This window comes from Trachurus japonicus, chromosome 8, assembly GCF_045865225.1.
Source record: "Trachurus japonicus isolate A0001 chromosome 8, Traja_1.0".
NCBI classification, from domain to species: domain Eukaryota; kingdom Metazoa; phylum Chordata; class Actinopteri; order Carangiformes; family Carangidae; genus Trachurus; species Trachurus japonicus.
The window spans coordinates 5,626,594-5,652,439 of NC_140914.1; the positions used below are offsets into that span (position 1 = coordinate 5,626,594).

The 25,846-nt window shown below is 43.6% G+C and overlaps 1 long non-coding RNA gene across 2 annotated transcripts in view; it reads right to left on the reverse strand.

Annotated features, from left to right (window-relative positions):
* The window catches only part of LOC146982414 (uncharacterized), a 90,504-nt gene extending 69,714 nt beyond the window's left edge, over positions 1-20,790 (reverse strand). For both annotated transcript variants that reach the window (XR_015036254.1, XR_015036255.1), the window contains exons 1-3: positions 20,708-20,790; positions 14,178-14,325; positions 9,675-9,740 (exon numbers count right to left, since the gene is read on the reverse strand). This is a non-coding gene — a long non-coding RNA (uncharacterized LOC146982414). The remainder of the gene's footprint in view (positions 1-9,674; positions 9,741-14,177; positions 14,326-20,707) is intronic.
* Between the last annotated feature and the right edge of the window lie 5,056 nt (positions 20,791-25,846).

The following is a 25,846-nucleotide window of genomic DNA, read 5'->3' on the forward strand; positions in this document are numbered from 1 at the left end:
CTGAAATACCCAGAGCACAACACACATCCAGTTAAGTTGTGTTCCAAGAGAGTCATTAAAACTGCATTATCACACTAAGCACCATGAGGGTAAGTAAATGAGCTTGTTAGGTAGTATGTACATTACACTGGTGGTATGAGAAAACCTACAACCGTAAAGGATGGTGTGAGCTTCATGGTCTCAGGAGGTAAAAAAAACAACAACATTAAGTCAACGAGGGTGGATGTGTCATGCAGGAAAGTGGTGATTTCTGCCACTAACTCGATAATGCACAGAGCTGGAGCACGATATTTCCACTGAGCTGCTTCCACTGCTAGTTCGGAGCCAGAGTCTGACTTAGCACCAGCTCTTTGCTTTTTGACCGACTAAGCTCCGGCTCCTGGCTCTCAACACTGGTTTCAGACAAACACAGACTCCTTGAACCAAGAACCGATTACGCCAGGGGCTGTGGGCGGGGATACCTGACCAACAGGACCACCGCAAAGACATGATCAATATCTAATCATCTTTGTTTAACTGCTAATTGATGCATGCACAGTCGAAGCTAAGTAGCCGAGCTACCGGCTGTGTTCATTTAAGAACCAAAACATCTCATCATCAAAATGTAGATGACGATGACAACGGGTAGCCAAGCCAGTAGCCTAATAGTTGTATTTTCCGTCTCTGAATCGCAATGCAGGCTGTACAGTATCAACTCTCAATGGGTCGACCAACCTGAGTGGATTCGCTGGTTCCAACACATACATATCAACACTCATACACATGGACAGACCAACACATACACATGCATTGCTCACAGACATGCACATGCACATACATACAAACAGACCACCTTCCACCACAACATCAATTCATATCTATACATGTACAGCACTGTTTGCACCAGTATAGCATTTGTCTTCGTTTATTTGTCTTGTCTAACCCTTAAATGGGTTGGGTTTTTTTTTTGTCTTCGTATGTTTCTGTTGTTTTCCACTTGTCTTGTATTTGCATCGCTAATATATAAAATATCTATAAACTCTAGTAGGCTTGTGAAGACAGAAGCAGCACCTGTATGTGGAGTGTGGCTCTGACTCAGCTCGTTGCCAGTGAAAAAGCAAACTGGTTCTTTTGTTGAACCAGCTGAGCACTGGCACCAGCAACAGCATCGAACCAGCACCAGGTTTCTTTTTGGTGGAAAAAAGGGTTATAAAGAAACTTCTAAGACTCAACTGGCTTCTCGCCCTTTACCATCTTTCCAACGTAACAGCTGTAAAACCGTGAGAGCAATGCGGTGAAAAATTTCTCCCAGAATCAGAAAATGTTCAAATTTTTCTCAGGTCCAGGATCTCACAGTGTGGCTGTGACCAACGTCTGCAAAGCAAATAATGCGAAGAGAGCATGAAATGAGTCATGGGAGGAGCGCTCTGGTTAAAGCGAACGACCGGGGCAAAGACGAAAACCACTGTGCCTGGGTGTGCATGCCTCTGGGCTGGTAACATATACACAGTCTGACAGACTGCGAGCAAGATTTGATTAGAGCCTTCTTGCACGGTGCGATGTGCTCTGGTCCTGCATGATTACAGCTAATGTAGAGGAGAACAATGGTGTTTAAACATGAAGAAGGAGGAGGAGGAGGAGGGGATGATGGTTTTTTGTATTTTTTTGTTCCCCGTGTACTTTGCAAAACCTCGTACAGACACAGTTCAGACTTCATTTGTATTCATCATAAAATGCAATAACATTATGTGCTGAGGGCAACGTAATGCACCACTAATGCACAGCATCATGGTAACAGTAATAAGTTACTGTCTGCCTTTAAATGTGTCTGTGGCTTAATGTACTAAAGAGTCACAGTGTGCAGTGCAGGGAGGAGGAGGAATGTATAGGGCCAGGTTTTTTTTTCTTTCTCTTTTACAATGAGCTGCTCCTCAACATGAAAAATGAAGTGACTCATTTATGAGTGCATCTGCTGAAAGGAGTTAATGCATCAAGCGGCCGAGGGGGTAGTGGGGGGTTATGCGTGGTTGTGGCGGGGTAGAAGATCAAAAACAAAGACCTGAGTTCATCCCTTCAGGCTCGGCCATTATGAATGCCACCCCTCTGGATATCACTCAAACGCATCACAACTCCACATCAGCTCAGCGGTACATCTATAGCGAGCTCGGATAGAGATGCAAACGGTGCATTAATGTGTTTGGATGAAAGCATCTGTGCAGCACAACGCTCTCTATTTCTGTCCGTAATGAGCTTGGTGATGGCAAAGTTAAGAACGTTAGTTATGTAAACTGCACTTTGAGTTTTAGAGATGCTCAGCTGTTTGTATATTAGTGCCGTCGCAGCTCTATAATTAGGACGGTGTAGAAAATATAAAAAGGTCACAGAGGATTTAGGAGTAATAAACTTTAAACAAAGAGAGAGAAAGACAAAGTCAAAACAAAACAGCAATGTTAGCGACACGCTCTCGTTTTTTCTTTACCGTATCATCCAAAGCCAGACCATTTTCAAGACCATCACTGTATTCAGTACCAGCGCTCATAATAACTATGTGGCCTGATATCCTCCTCAGCTGAAAAGAAAAGATGATTTTATATAAAAATCTAAACCATATTTAATTGAAACAAAGTTTGGATTGAACAGAAGAACACAGCAGAGAACCTACGAGGTAAATTCATGCAGGAAAGTGGTGATTTCGCCCCCCCCCCCCCCCCCCCAAAAAAAGATGTCTCTTGAGAAAAAATCCCAAATCCAGCTCAATGGAGACTGAGACAGGACCAAGACCTTGTCTCCAGACCGGTCTCCAGTACCACAACACTTGTGTCTACAATGTGTTTCAGGTGTGCGCCGCCTTATTCTACGGGTCAAAGGTTCCTGCGTCCAGCGCTGTCATCACCGAGCTGATGTATTCTGCAGCTCCCAGACAGCAGATGCTCTCCTCTACGTGGTACGAGCTCATCTTCGCCCTCACTGACATTGTCCACCGACTCGAGTCAAACCCGTGAACCGAACGCGATCCAGAAATGCATCATTTCATGGAGGAGCGCCTGCTTTGAGTTAGATGATAGCAGTGGTGGTGATGATGTGACCGATCGTCCACGAATGGTTTGAATTCTTGAAGCTGCAGATTTATATAAAGAAAAAGAAAAAGAACTGAAGCTCAGTGAGAAAGCCAGGTGAAAATAGTGTTGGGTATAAAAATGTTCTCCACCACAACTTATTTACAACAAAAGTAAAGTTTTTACACTAATGAGGAAACTCCTCCAAGTGAAACGCCTTCATGTGTGAACTCACTCTGCCTGTAAAAACCACCAAATAAAAGTCCTAACCATCCAGAGAGAAATACGTTCACTGCAAAACAGATCTACGGCCTTGAAGCTACTGCAGTGCAGCTTTAATGGAATAATGTCACATACCTGCGCTGAGCTTTATGTCGTTAAAAGTCAGGTCTTTTCCTGATTACACACTCTCCCACTGAGATCTTTAATCCCACAACTGTTACAAGTGATATCACGTTTTAAAACAAAATGTGAAAATAGGCTGTTTGTCGTCAACAGTGGTTTTGTTACCGCCTGATTTTTAAGACTTATATCAAGCACAATAAAAACCTGCCGACTCTCGCTCTTCAAAGGTGCGACACCCCCTGAACCTGTCTGGATGCAATTTCAAATCAAATAGTTTCCGAATCGTAAAAAAAAACTAAGAACGATCGTCGAGGGTCGAAAAACATGAGATGAGCGTCAGGTGCAGCCGTGGAGCCGCGGGGAGAAACCGCAGGCCTTTCAACTGGTCTGGAGGTGGATTCTTCTTTTACTGCAGATCAGGGAACAGTTAGCGGAGCCACAAACGGCTGCAGCACAGAAGTATTTACTGTAAGAGCTCTAATTGACAGAGGAGCAGCAGCTGCTGCTGGAGGCGCTGAGAGGATGTTCAGATGGTTATCTTAACTTTTCCAGATAAACACGATGAATTCTTTCGCTGTCGGAGTCGAGCACAGTTTATTCTCCGTCTGTCCGTCCGTCTGTCTCTGGTTATTTCTGGACACTCTCCTAATTCCTCCTCGCACGATTCCTCCATCACCTTTTCTCACTTAGCTGCCATTAATTAGCTCATCAAAGCAGATAAAGCATCTGCACCAGCTCCACTGTTTTTTTTTACTGTCATCACAAAGGCTGCTTGGATCGGTTGCAGAGGAGTTGATGGTCTTTATATTTCTCGATGTCAGTAAAATAATATTGTCTCAATCAAAAATCTAAGTCCTCTCTTTACCTCTCTACTTTATTCTTCCTCCCTCAGGATGGAGGTACAAACTAAAACATGTACAAATGCTCCTTCATTCGATGTGCACAGTTCTTATTCTGCACTTTCACATGTTGCACTTGATGAAACTGTTCTTATTGTTTTACCTCAAGTTTGGTGGTCTTATGTTCTGAGTGTCCTCCTACCACTGTAAAACAAATGTCCCCTCTGTGGGACAATAAAAACTCTGAATCTGAGCCTGGATCTGAATCTGGGGCCAAAAGTTCAACAAGATGAGATGAAGCTCAAGCTGAAGACGAGACACGTGAAGCTACAGAGATGCAACGTGTTCGCAGAGAAAAAAGCACAGCTGCGGCTGAGAATGATGGGAAATACGTTTGTGAAGTAAAATTATTGGAGTATTAAAGGTCCAGTGTGTAATAATTGGCAAGGTTTTTTGGCAAAATCTGAATATACTACCCATGAATATAGTATTAGCCTAAGTATAAGTATATAAGTGTATAATCGAATCTTAACGCTGGATGTCACAGTTTTACCCCCATGTTTGGACCTTTAAGTATTTTTGAATCATCTGATGAAGGAACAGGATGAACCAACCAAGCAATTCATAAAGACCTGACACATAAGTATCAATAAATATACTAAATGTAATACCAAATCAATCAAGTAGGTATTCTAGTAATAAAAAAAAGTTGAAAAAAAAAAAAAAAAGAAGAAAGGGGCTCAGAGTCTCACTGGTGTCTCCTCTCACTCTGGAGCTTCACACTAACTAAACACAGCAGCCGACAGATGAGTCTGCACACACACAGGTCAAAGGTCACACACCCTCATGGAAACATGTTTGACATGAAATTAGCCGTCGAGCAGAGACCTCGGCCTCCTGTGTGGTGTTGTGACAGCGGCGCTCTGCGTCTGGATGAACTGACGTGGGACCAGAACCACGGCAGGTGTTCCAGCTCGCCGTCAGGTGTCGACCTCAGAAACAACACGACTGTCACGTCTCCACCTTCCTCTTCTTCTGTGGTTCTGCAGCTGTGCACGTTGATTACAATATGGTTTTAAAATAGGCACCAGGTGGCACGAGGATGAATATGAACATTATCAAACTTTTTTTTTCCTTTTTCTTTTTTCTGGAGAAGCTTAAAGGGATAGTTCAACATTTTGGCAAATTGGCCCATTGCCATAATCTCTATAGTTTTAGCAGTAGGTTCGTTACCTTTAATTGTCGGTGCAAGCTATTTTTAGAATGGCGGAGCAGAGCCGTGAGCTGCTCAGAGCTACGCTACGGAGGCTGATGGGATTTTTTGGTTTCCCTCATCAAACTCATTAAATACACAATCCAACAACTCCACAACGCTCTGGTGGACAAGTTGTGACCTGCACATTCACCACGCTATGAGATAATAACAGAATGTTAGAATGTATTTCCCTCTAAAACAACTCTGTCTGGTAACGTTGTGTTATTATCTCATAGCGTGGTGAATGTGCAGGTCACAACTTGTCCACCAGAGTGTTTTGGAGTTGTTGGATTGTGTATTTGATGAGTTTGTAGGGAAACCAAGAAATCCCATGAGCCTCCGTGGCGTAGCTCTGAGCAGCTCACGGCTCTGCTCCGCTGTTCTAAAAATAGCTTGCACCGACAGCCTACTGGTATGACTATGAACTATCCCTTTAACACCAGTTTTCCCCTCAGCTTTTCCGTATTTTTAGGGAATTTATTTGTCTTCACCATAAATACAAAGCACATTCCGGTATTAGTGGTTCTTTCCTGTGTTACGGCATCGCTGAATTCACCCTATCTCATCAGAACACATGTTGTCGCTGTGGTTTTTTATGTGTGTTTCTGATCCGGCACAGAGGCTGGAGGTTGTTTCTCTCAGTTGCAGACGGGAGGTGGAGGAGGAGGAGGAGGAGGTGGTGTAGTGGTGTGGAATAGAGAGCTTTTTAAAAGCCAGTGAATAAAAGCTTTGACATCCCCTCTGCCCTGTAGCCACGTCCCTGCGGCCACTCCCGTCTTCTGTTTCCTCCCTCCTCCTGCCACCGTTTCTACTGGAGCACGTTTGAGACGCAGCAAGCGAACACAATTAAGGCCGATGTAATGAAATCACACCGGGCTCTGGTTTATGATGGTGAACGGGGTCAGCAGCACGCGGGTGGATGACGGCGATGGCGGATGGCTGAGAGCTGAGCAGCTGTCAGGACCACCAGTAAAAAAAGCAAAAAAGCAAAACAGTCCACCGAATAAATATCTAAGTCAAGGATCTCCGCTGAGTGCAGTGTGTAAAATCCTCTCTCCCACTCAGATCTGATGTTATCTCTGCGATGTAAAAGGTTTATTTGACAGAGATATTAGAGTGGATCAGAGTGTCCCCATAGCACATTTTCTTGATGAAGCTTATAAAAAAAAAACCGTCTGAGTGTTTAGTCTGGCTGATGGACAAAGAGAAGTGATTATATCTCAACCTCTAACGCGCTGCCAAGAACAACAGCTAAGAAATGACTAAAGAGTCACAGTTATTGCAAAGTTTTTAATCAAGGTAGAAAAGAAATCAGCGCTTTGATAAATGATAAATGAAGTTGTAACGTCTCGGGGCCAAGTTGCCCCGCCGCTGGAGAGCAGCCCACTAAAAAACACATTACGGCGAACATAACACTTCATTACGCTCCACGCGACCTTCTCCAAGCAACACCTCGCCACAGATTAAATACTCATTGACATTTAATTCCTGGATCACATCGTATAGCGGCAACCTGCAGACCTGCAGCACCAGGCAAAGATGGCGTCTCATTATTCTCAGAGCTGTAGATGTCAAAGTGCACACACACACACACACACACACACACGGGACGGAGCAGCAACGGTGTGAAGTGGGAATCAAACTCCTTCGAGTGGCTCGTGCAGCACAGTGATGCCGAGCAGTAAATCAGCCAGATAATGAAAAAGACGGGTTCAAGCAGCAGCAGAGGCAGACGACTGGATTAACCGGCCTAATGAGGAGGACGAGAGACGCGGCAGATACCGGGACAAAGAGGCTGTTTGGGGTTTTAAGGACTGAAGGTCAGGCTGTGAGTTTCAGTCACAGAAAACTGATACATGAACCTGTATCAGCAACAGAAGTGTGACAACGGTTTGTTATAGCAGACAAGACTATGACTATGTTTACATGCAGTCAATATTCAGGTAAAAGTAAATATTCCACTTTAACAGGGTTATTCCTATATACATGGTAATTGTAATCAATTGGGATATCCCAATCAAAACAGCGACGCACGAAGAACGTCATGATGCAATGCACGTCATTTCAATAACAGCAGCAGCACGGCGATCTCGCTTTCTAGATCTACTTTCTACCGTCTACAAAAGACATGACGTTCACCACTTATGAAGTGATTTGTTTCCTATCCACAAGTTTCCGAACGTCATCTATGGTCAAAACTGGCTTCCGGTTTGCCGGTTTGGTGGAATTTTACGTTTACGTTTCCATGGTTTTCAGGCGTTGTCATAGTTGCGGTAAACGCATGGATCTATTAACGCTGGCTTTTAACACGGATGTCAATTTGTGTGATATCCACTGTTAAAAGCTGCTGTGATGATCCATGCGTTTTACAGATTTTCATTGGGGAAAAAAAAAAAAAAATCCATGCATTTACCGCGGCTACTGAAACCATGGAAACGTAAACATAACATTCCAAAACCGGCAAAACAGGCTACGTTTTTGACGTTCGGAAAAAGGTGGATAGCTCCAAAAGTGTAGTTCCTGTACTCAAAGACCAAGATTCCTTGCAATAGAACATGGGCAGAACACAAATGAATGTTCCTTTTGATGGGAATATCCCGATAGGTGTATACATGACCAAATATTCGGGTTAGAAAAGTCATTTTTGGGTTTTTAAAAACCGGAATATGAATATATAGGTTTTTCAAAAGATTTATTGGTATGGTGTTTACATGGATTCACACAGGTATTGATTAAAGATAGTGTGTTTCCAATGAGCTGTTATTTTGTTTGCAGATAAAAGATAATATTGAAAGATTCAAAGTTTGTTTTTTTCCCCTAGTAAATACAAAAGTAATTGCATTTAAACCGACACAACCTTTCCCCTGTTTTTCACCTGAGGTCAAACTCCACTGAGGAGATTAAGAATTAAAGAATCAAATGAGAAGAGACGGTAACATCACCAAAACACAAAACCTGACACAACCTGTGATGTCATCACATTTCCCATCACAAGGCTTTTCACCGCTTGATTTGTCTGGCATGTTACAATAAATAACATTGTCATCATCATCTTCATCTTCTACGACAGTTTAATGTCTCACAACGATTTGTTTTCAGTGAACCAGGTCCTGATGATGACGACAGCTGATGACCGAGTGTGTTTGGATGGAAACTTTAGACTTTAGGTCCAGTTAGTGGTGGGACTCAGTTTGTCCATTGTGGGTCAGTGGTTGGTTACAGTGTATGTGTGTGTGTGCTGTGGACGGAGGTGATTTATTGTAGCTCATCCACTGTTCAGGTCTCTATCCCCCCCCCTCCCCTCTCAGACAGCAGCAGCAGCGGTGGTAATGGGCCGGCCCCTGGTCAGCGGCTCCTCTGGGGTATTAATCAGCTAACTGCCTCCCATGGAGCTGGGTGAGGCTGCTCACACTGATGCACGCTGAGGCTTTTTAATCAAAACTTCCTGCACAAATTGCCGTGTGTTTGAAGGACTGATTAAATTACCGCTTTGATACCTTGAAGCCAATTTAGCTCTTCCTGCCAGATCGTTCTTGTGTGTGTATATATGTGCGTGTGTGTGTGTGTGTAAACAAGTGGCTACAAGTGAAAAATGCACAATCGAGCACATCGACTCACACTGAGAGCCGCACAAGGCTCCTAATAGGTTGTTAAAGTTTACGATTCAGGAGAATTTATGCAGCACGCAATACAACTTTGTTCTTCTTCTTGTTTCACAACAGACCACAAGGATCGTTTCCCCCAAGGGGCAAAACACTACGGTGGCCCAGAGAGCTCAATTCATTTCAAAAAACAGACAATCTTTGCTCAATTTGACAAAAAGCCACAACACATGCAGATAAATAAACTCACTTCCTGTTGTGTTGTGTTGTGTTGTGTTGCAGAGCAGAACTTGCAGCTCATTAGTGTCTTGTGTGCATGTGTTGCACACTGAGCCCTCAGGGCCACCGTAGAAACCACTTATGCTGCACTTTCATCTGCTCACTCACTCAGGTGCATCTCACAGCTCCAACGTTGGCATCGGCCCAACTTTATTATTGTTATGAGTGTTATTATTACAATTATTGCTGCCTTTACATTTACAGCCTCACATATGGTTTCAACATGGAGTGATTTGTGTGTCTGCTGGTGTTTGGCACTTCACAGCTCTGAACACTTAAAAGAAATAATTCAAGGAGATTTTCAAAAAGCCCTACTCACCTTGGGGGGATTGAGAGCAGGAAAAGCAGGAGTCCTGGATCACATGACACCGCAGAAGTGAGGGAGCTGATGGAGGAGAGGGTGTAATCATCAGACATGTGATAGGAGCAGGAAACATGGCAGCGGTGTGTGGTGTGTGTGCTGACTGCTGCTCTTTCTGTGCAGCTGAAATAGTGATTTAAAGGGGAATTGCCGTTTTTTAACATTCTGGACCTTATTTCTAGCATAAAATACGATCATTTACTCACCCAGATAACTTTGGTGTCATTACAAGTCGTCGTATATCCATATAATGTGAGTCTACAGAGCAGCAGAATGCAGCCTCTAAATAACACATTATCTGCTGCAAAACTCCTTCATTTCACCAATATTTTGTTATGATACGCTAGTGCTATTCCCCTCTGAGTCCGGGGTTAGCTGTTATCAACATCCGGGGTCTGTAGGTTGACCTACTGACCTCTGACCTGGATGATGTCATCTCTGAGCGCTGCCCGGCTCATTCTGATAATAATCATTCCACTTTGGCATTCGGGTCCATTTTTAGTGCAACTAGCTGGAGCTTTAGTGAGTCCAGGTTGAGGAGAGGAAGCCTGTGGAAGCTGAACTTCATCCAGCTGCTCATTTTGTTCTGACAAGTCGGAAACACACAGAAGTGTAGGTCAACCTACAGACCCCAGATGTTGATAACAGCTAACCCCGGACTCAGAGGGGAATAGCACTAGCCTATCATAACTAAATATTGGTGAAATGAAGGAGTTTCGCGGCACATAATGTGTTATATAGAGGCTGCATTCTGATGCCCTGTAGACTCACATTATACGGATATACGCGGCTCTCGGCTGGAACAAATTTCGACCAAAGTTATCTGTGTGAGTAAATGATCGTATTTTATGCTAGAAATAAGGTCCAGATTGTAAAAAACGGCAATTTCCCTTTAAAACATTTATTTTTCTGACGATTCTCAGGTTGTTTCAACGAGGGAACTCGAGATAAGAAAGAGAAAAAAAACAACAACCATGCACCGACTTCCTTTCTGGCACCTACGCAGACCGCAAAATGTATTTGCAAATGCAGTGTCACCCAGGTCGTTTGTGCATGGCTGAAACTCATCTGTAGTCCATTAGACGGCTCCGTTCAGCAGGAGTGCTTTAGTTTCACCCAGAGCTTTTTCTGTCAGGTCTTGTTTGCTGTAAACTGACGACCCCCCCACCTCACCCCCCCACCTCCCTCCTCCTTTTAAGGATTATCCAGATTTTTTACCGAACACATTTCACATATCAATAACGCAGAGAGTGGCCACACTTCCAACAAGCAAATGATGCAGATAAATAGGATCAAAACCAAATTAGGGGCGAATTCAATCTCTCCTCTAGAAGCACTTTGTACTGCAGGAATCCAGGAAGCACAACACTTAAACAGAAGGAGGGAGAGAGCGAGCGAGGTGAAAGAGTGGATGGAGGAGAGATAGTAAGAAGAAGGAGGGGTGCAACGCAGGAGAAGATGGCACATGGAGGAGAGAAGATGCTCCTCTTCTCTCTGTGGAGAGAGAGCCTGTCCACATGAATCATGGGATGGAGTGGACCGAAGGCATCTTCAACTAATGGGGAGGGAATTTATGGTAACACTTAAAGAATGAGATCAATAGGAGGAGAGGAGGAGGAGAAAGAAGAAGAAAAGGAGGAGGAGGAGGAGGAGCGGTGGTCCAGAGGAGGGTCAATATCAGGCGAACAGGATCAGTTACAGCTCCTTTATGGGAGGGCAGCGGGGAAATGAAGAGGTCAATACCAGTTATCAGTGACGGGTCTGATCAGTGTCACAGCGTCAGTCAGCAAACACTCACAGACTGCTGCACATCGTCAGTATTAAACAGAGACAATAATCTCTCATTTATCTCAAGTGTCACAAATTCATCCTGTTGTTCCTGACACATTCAGTGCAGGGAAATTAATGTGTTTTATTTTCATCGTATTTTTAAATTATTGAACGTGCAGCAGGTTTTTATTTGCAGAGATTAAAGTTTGATTTAATTTTGGATCATAAAAAAGTGGAGCCAGATTAATATTTTTTAGGAAAAACTAAAGCAAAAGGTGAAAACTGTCCACATTTTTGGACTATTGAGTTTGTGTGTGTGTGTCTGCATTTATATGAATGACCATGGAGGAAAATGCAGAGATTGGATAATTCTGAAAGATTAGCTCAACGGAGTTCATTATGTCTGCAAATTGAATTATGTATCAGACAAGAGGAGGTCGTAGGATGTATAGGACACGTCACACCAACACCTCATTGCTTCCTTGGCCAGGACGATCTTGTAAAAGAGATTTCTAATCTCAATGAGTCTTTTTTCCCATGAAATAGATAAAAGGCGACACTTCTGAAGAAGACGGAAGAATCCGTGGAAACATGATGCAAAGGTGTGAAAAGAACAACCTCTTCTTGTCTGATACATAAGAAAACCGAGCTCGACTGGCTCACAGTCTGTGTTTTAAATTCACATATTTCTACAACATCTGTGCACAGGAACACTGGATGATGCAGCTCTGTGATTAAAATCTAATAATTAAACAACACAAACATCACATGCTGCAGATGACAAATGATAAATACACTGATTCTAATCACAGCATCAAATGATGAACTGTAAATATGAAGAACATTGTCTGTTTGGTTTCTTAAAGAGCTCGTAAACAAGGACGTGGTACATCAAGTGAAATATTATCAGATGTTGCTGCTGCTGCTGCAGTTTGAACAGTCAGTGTATAATAGAAAAACCTGCACAGTGTCGGCTGGCTGGCTGGTTTGTTGGTGGGTGTCCGGACGCCAGGACGCCTCTCTCTGCCCCTCAGAGAAATATTTCAGCTCTTTATGGGAGCCGCAGAAATTTCCAGACACACAGAGAGAGGGAGGTGAACTCTAAACTGTTTTCTCCTTTTAAATGCTAAGTTTATATAATTGCCTTATAAAACGTGGCAGACAGACCAACGTGCAGCCGGCGGTTACAACTGTGTTAAACCTCAGCTAAAGGCTAACGCTGCTTCATGTCACACTCAGACCTCCTCCTCTCCTCCTCCTCCCTCCTCTCCCTCTCCCTTCTGAATCTGATTTTCTCATGACCCTGAACTGTATTAAAACGCTGCTACGAGACATTTAGCTGCTCTCAGGACTCCGGGATTTTGAGGAGTAAATTTTGTGGCGGTTTTATTATTTCCATTAAAAAACAGTTGCACACGACGGAGATAGAGTATACTGTTCTGTTTCTTTGTTGGGTGGGTGTTTGTTGGAGACATAAGACTGTGACATTTAAACTTTAAACATGCGGGTTAAAAGATTTGGACATGAACGAACAGCTCCGTTTGGTTTTATTTTGCTCTCTCTGCTCTTTCCAACAATTGTGTTTTGTTTTTCTTCCTTTTCTCGTTTTACCCACTGTGGACATTGAACTCATCTCTGCAGAATCTACATCCAAGATAAACTATAGACTGCCCACGTGTTTTAAATCAGCCAGTATCTACCCCCTTTTTTTTTGGCGATTGATTGTGAAATATTTCAATATCTAGTGTGGGAAAATGTCGGAGCCAGGAAAAGATCCAGAAATCTGGACCACCAGCCAAGGTGGCAGCAGCAGCAGCTAAGGATTCTGGGAATGTTTCTCTACCTCCCTCCTTCCCTCATTTTGCTTTTAACTAAGATAATCCTCCTGGCATTTCTGTGGCTGATCTCCAGCTGTGGGCACCAAGAGTCACGACCACCTTCCTCACCACGGCCACCAGTGTGTGTGCGTCTGTGTGTTTGTTCTGCAGCTATAGCATGCATAATGTCAAAATGTACTTTCTATAGCACACAGAAGCAGAAAAACAGACATAAAAGGACGTTCGCTGCTTCCTTTGCATTAAATATCCGTCCGTCTTTGAGTTAAAAATGAAAGCCGTTTTTTCTCTCTGCGCAGCCACTTTCCATATGTTTAAGTCTCTTTCTGCGTCACGACGTCAATGTCATGTCGCTGCTATGCAATTACTGTACATTAATACCGCCCGAGGTCTGGTAACGTGCTGCAGAAAGAAAGAGTCAGCGAGGTGAAGCCGGAGGTGTGAAGAGCTGAAGACGTGAACAATATGGCTGCAAAAAGGAAAAGCACCGGCTCCGAATGTTTGCACTTAACGGGTCACATGAAATGAAAAGACCCGGGGCCGTTATTGCGGTCAGGCACCAATGGTTCACTACACTTTCATTTAACCTCCTCCTTTTTCTTTTTTCTTTTTTTTCTCCCATATACTAGCCTATATATATATATAAACAATTTTAATAATAAGTTCCTGGTACAGAGCCTTGTGATCTAGAAGGGAACAGTTTAATTTATGAGGTAGTTTGATGGGAGGTCAATGCCTTCCATACAGAGAAATGGTAAAGAGTCCAATAAAGTAAAATCCAAATTGCTTTATCGTGTGTAGAGAGGGAGGGGGTTGGAAACAGGATGACATATGCAGCGTATCAGAGCGGGGTTACCTGTCTCTCTGTCTCTCTCTCTCTGCAGCCTGGAATGTGTTTGGCTTTGTGTTTGGGAAGACTGGGACCTGCTGTCGGTGTGATGGAGTGCGTGGAGGAGAGGGTGATGACAGTGTTTAATCCCGGCCTGCTGTCCACCTCGCCACCCCTGTGGTTACAAAAAAAAAAGAGAGAAAAAAGAGAAAGGTTGGGTTAGAACAGGGGTTCCCAAACTTTTCATCCCCTGACCCCCGAAGAGACACCATGCCATAGACTGTGACCCCCACTATCCCTGGAGCTGACATGCACACAGGGCACACGCACTAACAGACGTATCCAAACACGGGTGAAACAACTACACAAAAGAACAGAACAGCCTTACAACAAGGATATAATTTCACATAGAGCTATTTACTCTAAGATAAAAGCAGAATACCTCAGTCCATGTAACTTATAAGTGAACATTGTTGCTTGTCATGTGCAAACTTAAATTAGACACATGACTTTAGAAGAAGCATTATTTCAGTTTCAGCGTTAATCTCTCCTAATGAGATGGTTACATTTTGGAGACGGCCAGTCAGGGATCATCTTCCATGTTTAAAGGGATACTTCACCCAAAATCAATAATTCACCAATTTTCCTCTCACCGTCATGCCAAGGAAGGGTTTGGAGAACTTTCAGAGTCATCAAAACGCTTTAGGAGTTCCAGGGCGGTCCGGCTGGCAACGGGTTTTCATATAATGGCGGCGGATAGAGTTCACTTTTGAATTGTCCAAAACACACACTATGAAACATCCAGATACCTCCATACTGCTCGTCTGTACTGACCCAAGTGTCCTGAAGCCGCCACATGGAAAAGTTGTTCAGAAAAAATGTATTTGATCTCTGTTTTTATCCTTGTTGTAGCAGTAGCTCCCAGTGGCTCTGTTGATGTTTGTGCTCATGCGCTAGATTTGCTGCGAGATGTTCGTTCGTCGTTGTAAACCATTGGATGTATGATGTAAACACGGAAGAACATCTCGCAGCAAATGTCGTGCAGTTTCAGGACACTTGGGTCAGTACAGACGAGCAGTATAGAGGTATCTGGATGTTTCATAGTGTGTGTTTTGGACGATTTAAAAGTGAACTCTATCCGCCGCCATTATATGTAAATCCGTTGCCAGCCGGACCCCCCCTGGAACTCCTAAAGAGTTTTGATGACTCTGACAGTTCTCCGAAACCTTACTTGGCATGACGGTGAGTAGAAAATTGGTGAATTATCGATTTTGGGTGAAGTATCCCTTTAACACAAAAGCCCCTGGGTTAGTAGGCTACATGAGGATGAGGATGAAGATGCCTGGGACCCGGGAAGCAAAGTTCATGTGTGCGGGGGTTGAAGCTCTGGGAGTGGGTTTCTGGACTGACACCAGGTTTCTGTTCTCAGGAGCTTCTCCCTGCCCCCCCCCCCCCCCCCAATCCTCCTCTGCATGTAAGTGTCAGTCTCACTGAGCCGCTCTACATGCTCACTAATCCACCACGGACCCCTGGTTCCTCTCCTGCGGTACCGTACAGGCTCTGTGTGCCCACAGCTGGAGGTCTATGGCAACGTCTGTTTCATTTTAAAGATCCAAAAAACCTCTCTTATTATTACGAGGGGGGGGGGGGGGGGGGGGTTCGGCCCCGCTGCTCTGGGAAAGCTATTAGGAGGTGTGTGTGAGCCGGGCCAGCCTGGGTTGCAGTTACAGTAGGAGTGCAGCGGGCTCTGTCTAATGACTGGAGAGCGGCCTGTCTGTGCACTGTAATGAAGCAGGAGCTACTTAATCTTCAAGCCTGACTTTATAAGGTGTTCTTTCAGCCCCATTGGAGCGGGGGGGATAAGTGCAACACAAGAGACAAATCCTTATAAAGAACTGTGGCAAGTTTTCGCTGACAGACCGCTGACGTGCCACAACTCGTAAGGTCAGACCACTTGTGCCTCCATTATGAAAACGACTGGTTTTATTGTTGCATGAGATGTCGCATGCATTCCACGGCAACAGTGATTGGGCTGTAAATCCACCGATGATGAGAGGAATGGTGAAGCTCAGAGGGCCGGGGAAGGGTATGAGGGTATGGGTGGTGCAATTAGAGGAATGACAGACCACCAGGGCGGCTGCTGCCCAGAGCTCTCAGCTCAGCTGCCGTGGATTTGGAGAATTAAAGAAAACAAAACAGAAAAGCAGCAGCAGCAACAGTAGTGACAGTGAGTGAGAGTGAGAGCGAGAGGCGGACGGTGGCACAGCTCTGCAGACTCACTGGCTACAGGACGACACACAAGCCCAGGCTTCACTTTGTTTACTGACATGCTGCGTTACTGTTTGTTGAAACCGCTGAGGAGAACTAAACTGTTAGTTTTATCTTCTCAACTACGGCTCAAACACTTGTGCCAAATCTGTGTTTAACTGCTTCACAATAAATAACTTTGATTATTCCAAACGTCCTAAGTGCAAAGCCTCTGATAAATAATTGCCCACTTTGTTTTTTTTCCTGCAGTGTTGCGTGGATTAAACCTAAAGACATGAGATCAAACCACAAACTGAGTGAACAACAACACTAACATTATTTTCCCCTGGTGGATCAACCAATGACAGGACGTCATTTCTAGGACGGTTTGGAGTTTGAGCTGAGTTTTTAAACATTGAACATTAGCCCTTTGACTTAAAGGAGCTGTGTGTGTAAGACTCCACACATTAACCTCTGCCCTGCTCCAGCTTTGTGGCTCTGGTACCCTGAGACTCACTCACACAGTCTAAGCCACCGGAGCTCAGACGATGTAGTAACAGAAGGAAATGAACTGGATAAATTTGCATACATGCACAGGGAAATTAGATTATTGTGCAAAAAGCTCAAAGGTGTGTGTGTCCAGGAGAAAACTAGCCACTCCTACACCTGTCCTCAAGTTCTTCTCCACTTTCAGCCGTCTCCATCTTTCAAACTCATCTCCTGCTTTTTACTTTTGTCAAGACATTTCTGAGAGTTGTAGCGAGGTCTTTTGATGTTAGTAACGTCAGATATACTCCACTGTACTTGTTGTAGCTGCAGCTCAGTGGGAACTGGCAACTTGGATGATCGGAAATGTTACTGACTGGGAGACTGAGCGGTGGGCGGAGCAACAGGCCAAAGCACAACATCAAAACATAAACATGATCTGCGTATTGCAAATAAAATGTTTAAGTGTGAATATTCTGGCTGTACTATTGCTCAAATTAACATGATTTCTTAGTCTCTGGTGACATATCGGGTGATTTCATAATTACTTGCCACACATTTCTCACATATAGCGCCTTTCAACATGAATATTTCCAAGTCGAGAGCCACGATGCAAACACTTCAAATCCCCAGATCTGCAGCCGACTATGTGAAACAAACCTTTTTACAAATGAGCTGAGATTGAAACAAAAGGACGACCTTCCTCCCTCTTCCTCCTTGCCTCTCCTTGGATTCCTATTTCAAGATACAGTCTTCATTCATTCATCAACCACAGAGCAAAGAGAGAGAGAGACGGTGAGTCTCTGCCTCAAAAACTCCAAACCACACATGGCGAGCTGCTGAGTGGCCCTGGGGCTGATTGAAACAGATACGTCGCTCCTGAGAGCCATCCGGGCCACGACAACCTGTTGTTTCTTGTCTGGATGGAAGGAAGCAGCAGAAGAAAAATGACGGAGCTGTTGTTTTTATTGTTATTCTGTTGCATTGCAGCGTTTCCTTTAATGATGCTTCTGCTGCTTATTCAACTAATTCTAGTGTTTATTTAAGGAAGCAGCAGCCCTGCCCCTCGGTTCAGAGCCTCATCCTCTCCTCTCAAACCCACCGGTGACCTTTTTTTTTTTTTTTTTCCCTTTGGGCGCCAACGGGGAAAGCTGAAAACTAAAACGATTAATATGTTTACTTAAAGCACCCAGCGCTGATTGATACTTTGATTGATTGGCTCGGTGAACCAATTACATGAATCAAAAGATCAGTGCTTTCCAAAAATAGTGTAAACAAGCCATTAACCACTGAGTCTTTCCTTCCTTGTAAAGCCCCGAGTACAAATACAGGTAAGAGCTCCCTCTCACATGTCCTGCCGGCTTCCCATTGGTCCGCTATCTACCTCTGTCGCCCGCAGTAATGACCTGAGGTGACCTTTCTAATGGGCGAGGGCACCGAGGAATGGACGCAGCCGTCGGCTCTCCATCATGTCAGAAGGCAGAGAAAATAAAGAGGAAGGAAGTGACAAGTTGGAAGAGGAGAGTTGATACTTCCCATATGTCAGCGAGAGCGGCAAGAGGCTCTAATCAAGTCACAGAGCTGCCCACGAGACTGATAGAGTAAGACAAACTTTAAAATAAACCAATCACTGGTTTTTATTCCCATGGTGGCGATTAATCTGTATGCAATATGATAATAATGATGATGATGATGATGAAAGTCGATACGATTAGATGAGACCTCTCACCCTCAGGGAAGAGAGAAACATTAACGAACACGAGGCCAAGAAACACACAGAGAAAAAAAAACACTGAGTTTGTCAGTGCAAATGATTTTAGAGGATTTACACACACACGCACACACACATACTCCCTATGGTCTCTCCTATTCAGATGAAGCTGCAACACAACACGATGTTATGATCAAATCTACGGTGGCCCAGAGAGCTCAAAGCACAGTTGAGACTTAAGAAAATGTGCAAAAACAAACTGAAAATGTATAAAATATCTTCAGTTTGACAACAAACATTATTTTTTCCTCTTTTTAACTTATTTCTGGACTGAACTGAGTTGTGTGACTGAGTTTGAAGCACATTCGTCTGATTAAAGATAAAGATGCCGATTAAAGCTCAGAAGTGGTCGCATCTTTATTGTCATTATCTACAACCAGACGACAGCTTAACGAGATTTAAGCAGCACAGTTGTAATAAAAACATTGTAAGACAATTAAAAACAAGTTAAAACATTAACAATAATCAATAAGGGCAATAAATTGCAATATGCAATAAAAAAAAAAGTGCAAACACAGAAGCGAAGTGTGTAAACTCACACTGACATCACCCATCAGCACTGAGCATGAGCTTGAGTTTCCAGCTGTGTGTGTGTGTATGTGTGTGTGTGTGTGTGTTTGTGGCCCTCAAAGTCAAAACACAGAAGTGGAAGACGTCGCCGCGGTGACACAAATTAAAGAGGCAACCATCTTGTTAAACCGACCCAGGAGCGGCGCTCTGAGTGACGAGGGTTAACCGAGCGTGAAGAGACGATCGCAGGAAGGAAGGAGGACGAGTGTGGAGTGTGTTTTCACAGCATCAGTCAGTCCTCACCCCTCCCTCACACCCCTTGCCCCCCCCCACCCGTTGAGCCAGAACCAGAAAACTCCTGTTTAATAAAGGACCCACTTATGGGAACATGAGCGACTTGTTGATGCAGACGATTCATAACAAATCTAGAAGCTCAACGATGCTGACATGAGGACTTAATAGAAGGAGGATAAATTAATTTTACATGTAATCCTACAGCGTCGACCATATGGAGCGTGTAGGAGAAGTCATTCTTCATTGTCAGGAGCCTCACAGCAGTTTTTTTTTCTTTTTTCCACTGGATTGCAAATAATCACTTCCAAGGGATATGATGAGCCCATGAACACATGTCGTATATGGCTGTAACGCTGCACTCATCTGTGTGTAGCTGAACAACAGGAGATCAGTCAGAAGAGTCACAGATCAGTGCGACGCTCTGGGACAGCTGGCACACACACACACACACACACACACAAACACACGGAGCTGCATTATGACTCACTCACTGGGTTATAACTGTGTCTCCTGAGACCCAGAGGCCATCAAACCTCACCTGTCTGCTGGCTGGCTGAGTGGGGAAACTAAAAAAACCCTTTTAGACGCTGTCACTGTGGATTCTGCAGTCTGACAGACACTGGACAGGCTCCCACCACCTCCTCCTCCTCCAGCAGCAGCCTGGTTAATGACTCATCTCCTGTCGGCCGGAGAACGAACGTCCACACTGACCTGCAGGAGCTTCTTGTCTGTTAAAGGTCCAGTGTGTAATAATTACCAAGGTTTATTGGCAAAATCTGAATATACCCACGAATATATTGTGTGAAGTGTATAATCGCTATAAAATAAAATTTGTTTGGTTTTCGTAGCCTTATAATTATTCTTTTACATATACATATATAACAAACTTCTCTGTGCATGTTTGAGTAGCCATCTGATGCTGTCTGTGGAAAAAAATTGTGGCTTTGAGGGATGTAAACAGCCTAAGCAGTGGAACTTGCATCCGCTGCTCCCATTCATCGCTGCCGTGGCGATGCGGGGACAGATAGCCTATAACTACCGCAAAACAGGAGCAATTAAACTGAAAATCTTCACATTCCTTCTTTTAGACCTAAAATGATAGTAAAATACAGCCCAGATTTGAATTTGCCCGGAATTGCCCTTTAATTGTTCAACCTGAGTGCACCTGCGTGCAACCTGAGTTTTGTTTCTTTGGCGTGCTTTGTTGGAGCTCATGGTGGTTTTCTGTAGTGACTGTGAGTAACGTTACCTCTGTGTGTTTGAGAAACCAGCTGAACCAAGCTGCGGATGCCGAACCACTTCTCCCTGTCCTGTCTGTCCTGTCCGTCCGTCGCATGGATGTATTATATTAAGGTCCGTCGTGGCAGCTCCCTCGTCGGCGACACTCCTCCGTGGCGGCTCGACGGTCCTCGTTCCGTCCGTGCGAGCGAGGCGACGATGGTGACCATGGTGACGACTGTGTAGTTAGCTTAGCAACTAGCTCTGACTAGCTAACTCGGCTGAACTTTCTTCGTCTCTAATAAAACACTCAACTGTGCTGGAGAGTTCAACTCACACACTCACAGCGTGATTTCCGACAACAGTTCAGTTCCTCAGGATTAAAACACGACACAGAGACGAGTCGACACACACACCGGAGTCTCTGCTCTACGCCATTAGCCCGTTGCTCCTTCTTCTTACTCCAGTCTCTCCCGGAAGTGTAAACATTCTAAGGTCATGAACTCACGCACGTAAAGGCATTCACACACCGTGAAATTATATTTTTAAAGCCACTTATTTTAAATATAAATTATTTAAACATTTTAATATCTACAACGGAGTATTAGGGCCACATTGACAAATAAAAAAATCAAATAAAGTCGTACGACTTTATTCTCGTAATGTTATGACTTTTTTCTTGTATGAAATGTACGACTTTATTCTTGTAAATTATGACTATATTCTCGTAAATTTACGACTTTATTCTCCTAAATTCACAACTTTATTCTCGTAATGTTATGACTTTTTTCTCATAGGAAATGTATGACTTTATTCTTGCAGTCTGTGTTTTTTTTTTCTCAATGTGGCCCAACTACTCCATCGTAAATATCTTAGGGGCTATTTATATCAAATAGTTATTCATGTCAATTTTAACTTCACCATGAACTGGCATTTTATCCTTAACTTATTCCCATGAAAATAATAAAATAAATACCACTGATATTTATCAGAGAATTACACAAGGTTTTGAGTTTTTTTTTGCAGGTTTCTTTGATTGGACCATTTTTATCCTGATAGATCCAGTTCAGAGAGAATATGATTCTGCAGATGGCCGTAGACCTAAACCATTTCATTACATTTCAGTCGTCCTGGTCCATGAGGCCTTCAGAGGTCCTGACTTCTTGGACCGTGTCCTAGCTATAGAGTGCCGAAGCAGAAGCAGCCCCATGGGTCCTCAATTCGAAAAAAGTCTCCATACAAATGAACAGGACTTGAAGATTTATTTCGTGATCCGTTTGAATTGTGCCATGACAAAAAAATATGACCTCTACCTGTTTAAAACATCACGTTTCATGCCGAGAAATCAGCAGTTTGTTGTAAACCTATTGTAAAATAAAATTCCGAAGAGTCCATAACCAGAAAGACTACAGGTCGCGTAGGTGACGTCACACACCAAATGCCGCCCATTCCCGTGTCAGTTGGTGACGTATTTTTTGTGGGACACCAGATTTGTAGTTCGCAGAGCATCGTCACACAAAATAAATTCTTCTGTTTCTGTTTTACGATAAACTGCTGATTTCTCGGCATGAAATTATGTTTTCATGATGTTTTAAACAGGTAGAGGACATATTTTTTTGTCATGGCACAATTCAAACGGATCACGAAATAAATCTTGGAGTCCCGTTCATTTGTATGGAGACTTTTTTCGAATTGAGGGCCCATGGGGCTGCTCCCGCTTCGGCACTCTATATGAGAGTCAGGTTTTCACCGGCCTTCAAGTGGAGCTTCCACAGAGAGCAGAAGATCAAACTGTGTCCAAGTCAGGTAATAGGAAAGAAAAAATATGAATCAAGCTGCCAACATGAAATGAAATGTTCACCAGTGACACTAATTGCATTAATTGCACTTGTCTGCACTTTACCAGACGTTTCTACTGAATGTACTGTTCCTTTGTTTTAAGAGTGTGATTACCTGTTTTTATTTGTGTCTCTATTTTACCCAGGGAACATCTGCTATAGGGACAACAGATGGAAATTAGCCCATGGCTACAATCTGGCATGTTTACATTATCGTATACACGGTGATATCCATTAACTTACACTGTCCCTTTCAAATAAAAATGAACTGAAATGACACCATGCAGCTCATCCTGTACAGTAACAACGCAGAGATCCTCATTTAACGACAGAATAGGAGCCATAAATTGGAAGACTGTAACTTCCAGTTGAGTTACAGTCCTGAGCTGGAGAGGAGGAGAGGAGAGGAGAGGAGAGGAGAGGAGGGGAGGGGAGGGGGGCAACCACAGTCAGTGGAGCCCAGTAAACTACTCTCCCTCCCCACAGGCCGGGGGTTTAATGACAGAGGAGGGAGGGGAGCGACCCGGTCCAGAACTACACCCCCGGTTTCACTCCACAGCCGCACGTGGGCGTTTATGATGCTTCACAACATCTGTGAGAGCGAACCCTCGTTGACTCCACTCGTGTGTTGACGCCGATGAAGCATCATATCAACACAATGTCGAAAATCTCTCTGCATGTGTGTGTGTGTGAGTGTGTGTGTGAGTGTGTTTATTGTTGAAACCAGAGGTGATGGTTGGTGTGTCGGATGTTTATTTCAGCGGCGCTGTGGGTATCCCGCTGCAGAACACACATGTTTATGTGACTGTGTGGACAGAGGTAGCATTGATAGTTCTGACTGTACAAATTACACAACAGTCGTATGGACACACAACTACACAACTACACACATATACGCTGCACCGCTGGTCCTGTTCCTCATTAGTACTCTATATCAATTGCAGTTGTCTCATCTCTGTTAAAAGGGAGAAGAAAAAGACGGAGGAGAAGAAAGCCGAACGAAACACAACTGTCCTGGGAAAATTTAATCAATGTTTGTAAATGTGGACAAATCTCTCCCGGAGCTCAGCGCTGTCAAGATTTACAGCCTGGAAAAGCTCCACTGACAATACACACCACACCACAGCAGAGCAAAGAGGCGGCCTCTTCCACTTCAACCTTCAACGGCGATTGTTTGAACAGAAGAGAAACAACAACGATGAAGACGACAAAGGAAAACAAGGATCCACTCGATGCCGTTTCAGCTTTAGTCTCAGCGCGTCAATGAAAAAAAAAAAATCTTTTTTTTCTGTGATTCATGGGGTTTGTTATTGATCTCTGTGGAGAGATTCACTCTGCTCCTGCACGCTTTTAAAAAAGACAGGTCAAAGGTCAAGGACGACTCGGTAAGATTTAGTCAATTTGGTTTAATGGGTGGAGACGTCAGAGTCTTTTACAGATTCATTTGAGTTAAGGACCCCCTCCCCCCCCCCACGTCACATAAAACAGATCAAACTGTAGGTCGGTCGATAAAGGTTTAAAACATTTGATGGATTTGAGCTAATTTGGTAAAAGCAGAGTAAAGTGTCCTTATACTTGACCTCCGGTGTTTCTGAATACACAATGAACTGAGACCATTAAGTTTAATACGACACATCTGTGTCACAGTGAAGGGAAAACACTTTCAAATTGGTTTTCAAACTGAGAGATGATTGTTTGGAACAAATGTGTTTGTATGTTTGCATCCTTTCCTTTCCTTTTCTTTCCCACTTTAATTTCCCCATTTTTCTTTCCTTCCCTCTCCTCCCTTCCTTTCTCTTCCCACTTTTCCTTACCCTTCCCTTTTCTTTCCTTTCCCCCTTTGCATTCCATTCCATTCCTTTCCTTTCCCACTTTTCCCTTCCCACCTTTCCTTTATGGGGGCGGGACTAGATAAGCTTTTGCTTCTCCCGCTTTCCCTTTCGGCCATGTGTATTTTATTATTTGAACGAAGATGAAGTGTGATGATGATGATTTAAATTGACATGCCCGAAATAAACAAATTGATTGATTGATTCCTGTCCATTCCTTTCCTTTATCACTTTTCCTTTCCCTTTCCACCTTTCCTTTCCTGTCTGTCCTTTCCTTTTCCTTCCCACCGTTCCTTTCCCCTTTTGCATTCCTTTCCTTTCCATTCCTTTCTTTTCCCACTTTTCCATTATCTTTCCCTCCCTCCTTTCCTTTTTTCCTTTCCTTTCCTGTCTGTCCTTTCCTTTCCTTTCCTTTCCCAAAAGGTGGGAAGGGAAAGGAAAGGTGGTAAAGGAAAGGAAAGGAAAGCAGAGAACAGAAAAGTGGGAGGAAAGGAAAGGAATTCTCCTTTCCTTTCCTTTCCTTTTCTTTCCCCTTTTGCATTCCATTCCTTTCCCACTTTCCTTTTTTCTTCCCTTCCCACCTTTCCTTTCCTTTCCTTTCCTTTCCTTTCTCTTCCTTTCCCACCTGTCCTTTCCTTTCCTTTCCTTACTGGTGGATCAAGTAACTGAACATACTACAGTATATCCTCCGGGATTCAGCTGAAGGTTGTTTCCTCGGATCATCCTGAGGAAAAATCAAATCATCAATCACAGAAATATTAGAAATCTTGCTCCTGGTCAGATTTTGATCTGTCTGGTTTCCTCACTAAACCTTGTCATGACTGTATTTACTGTAAAGCTCCTGAGATGGCTCCATGTGTCGTCCATCAACACCCCCATCACTCTTCACCGCCAGCTCTTCCATACCATAACTCCCAGTTCAACTGACAGGGTCACTATGGAAACTTACCTGAGAATGTGGAGAAGCGGAGAGGAGGCCTCTCGGTCTGAAAGCACTTTACAGCACTTCCTTTTATAGACTGTCACACGGTGGAGGTCAGCCCTTCACTGGGGTCAGAGTATCTAAGGTCCTCTAAACTGTGTCACATATATTAGTCCCAGATGATCAAGGTGAGTGACGGATAATTCATCCCACAGGCTGCGTTCAACTTAAGTACAAAAACAACTTTTCTGTTCTTTCACTTCTGTTACTAAAACCTTTTCTTTTCTTTTTATTATAGGAGGAGGGGAATAAAGTTTCATACCCGACTCAGGATATCAACCACCACTCTAATGCAAAATAGATGAAGTTAAACTGTGAAATATTATTGAAGTTATACCTTTAGTCTCCTCCTTACACTGTGATGTCGTTACTGAGAATGGGCTCATTTGTATTTTTGAATTATGTCATGAATTATAAAGCAACTTTTTTCCTAAAGCATTTATGATTTTCAGACTCCATCACAGAATCTCAGCCACGGCCCAAATTATAACATGATTTATTCAACGCAGAAGCCAAACTTC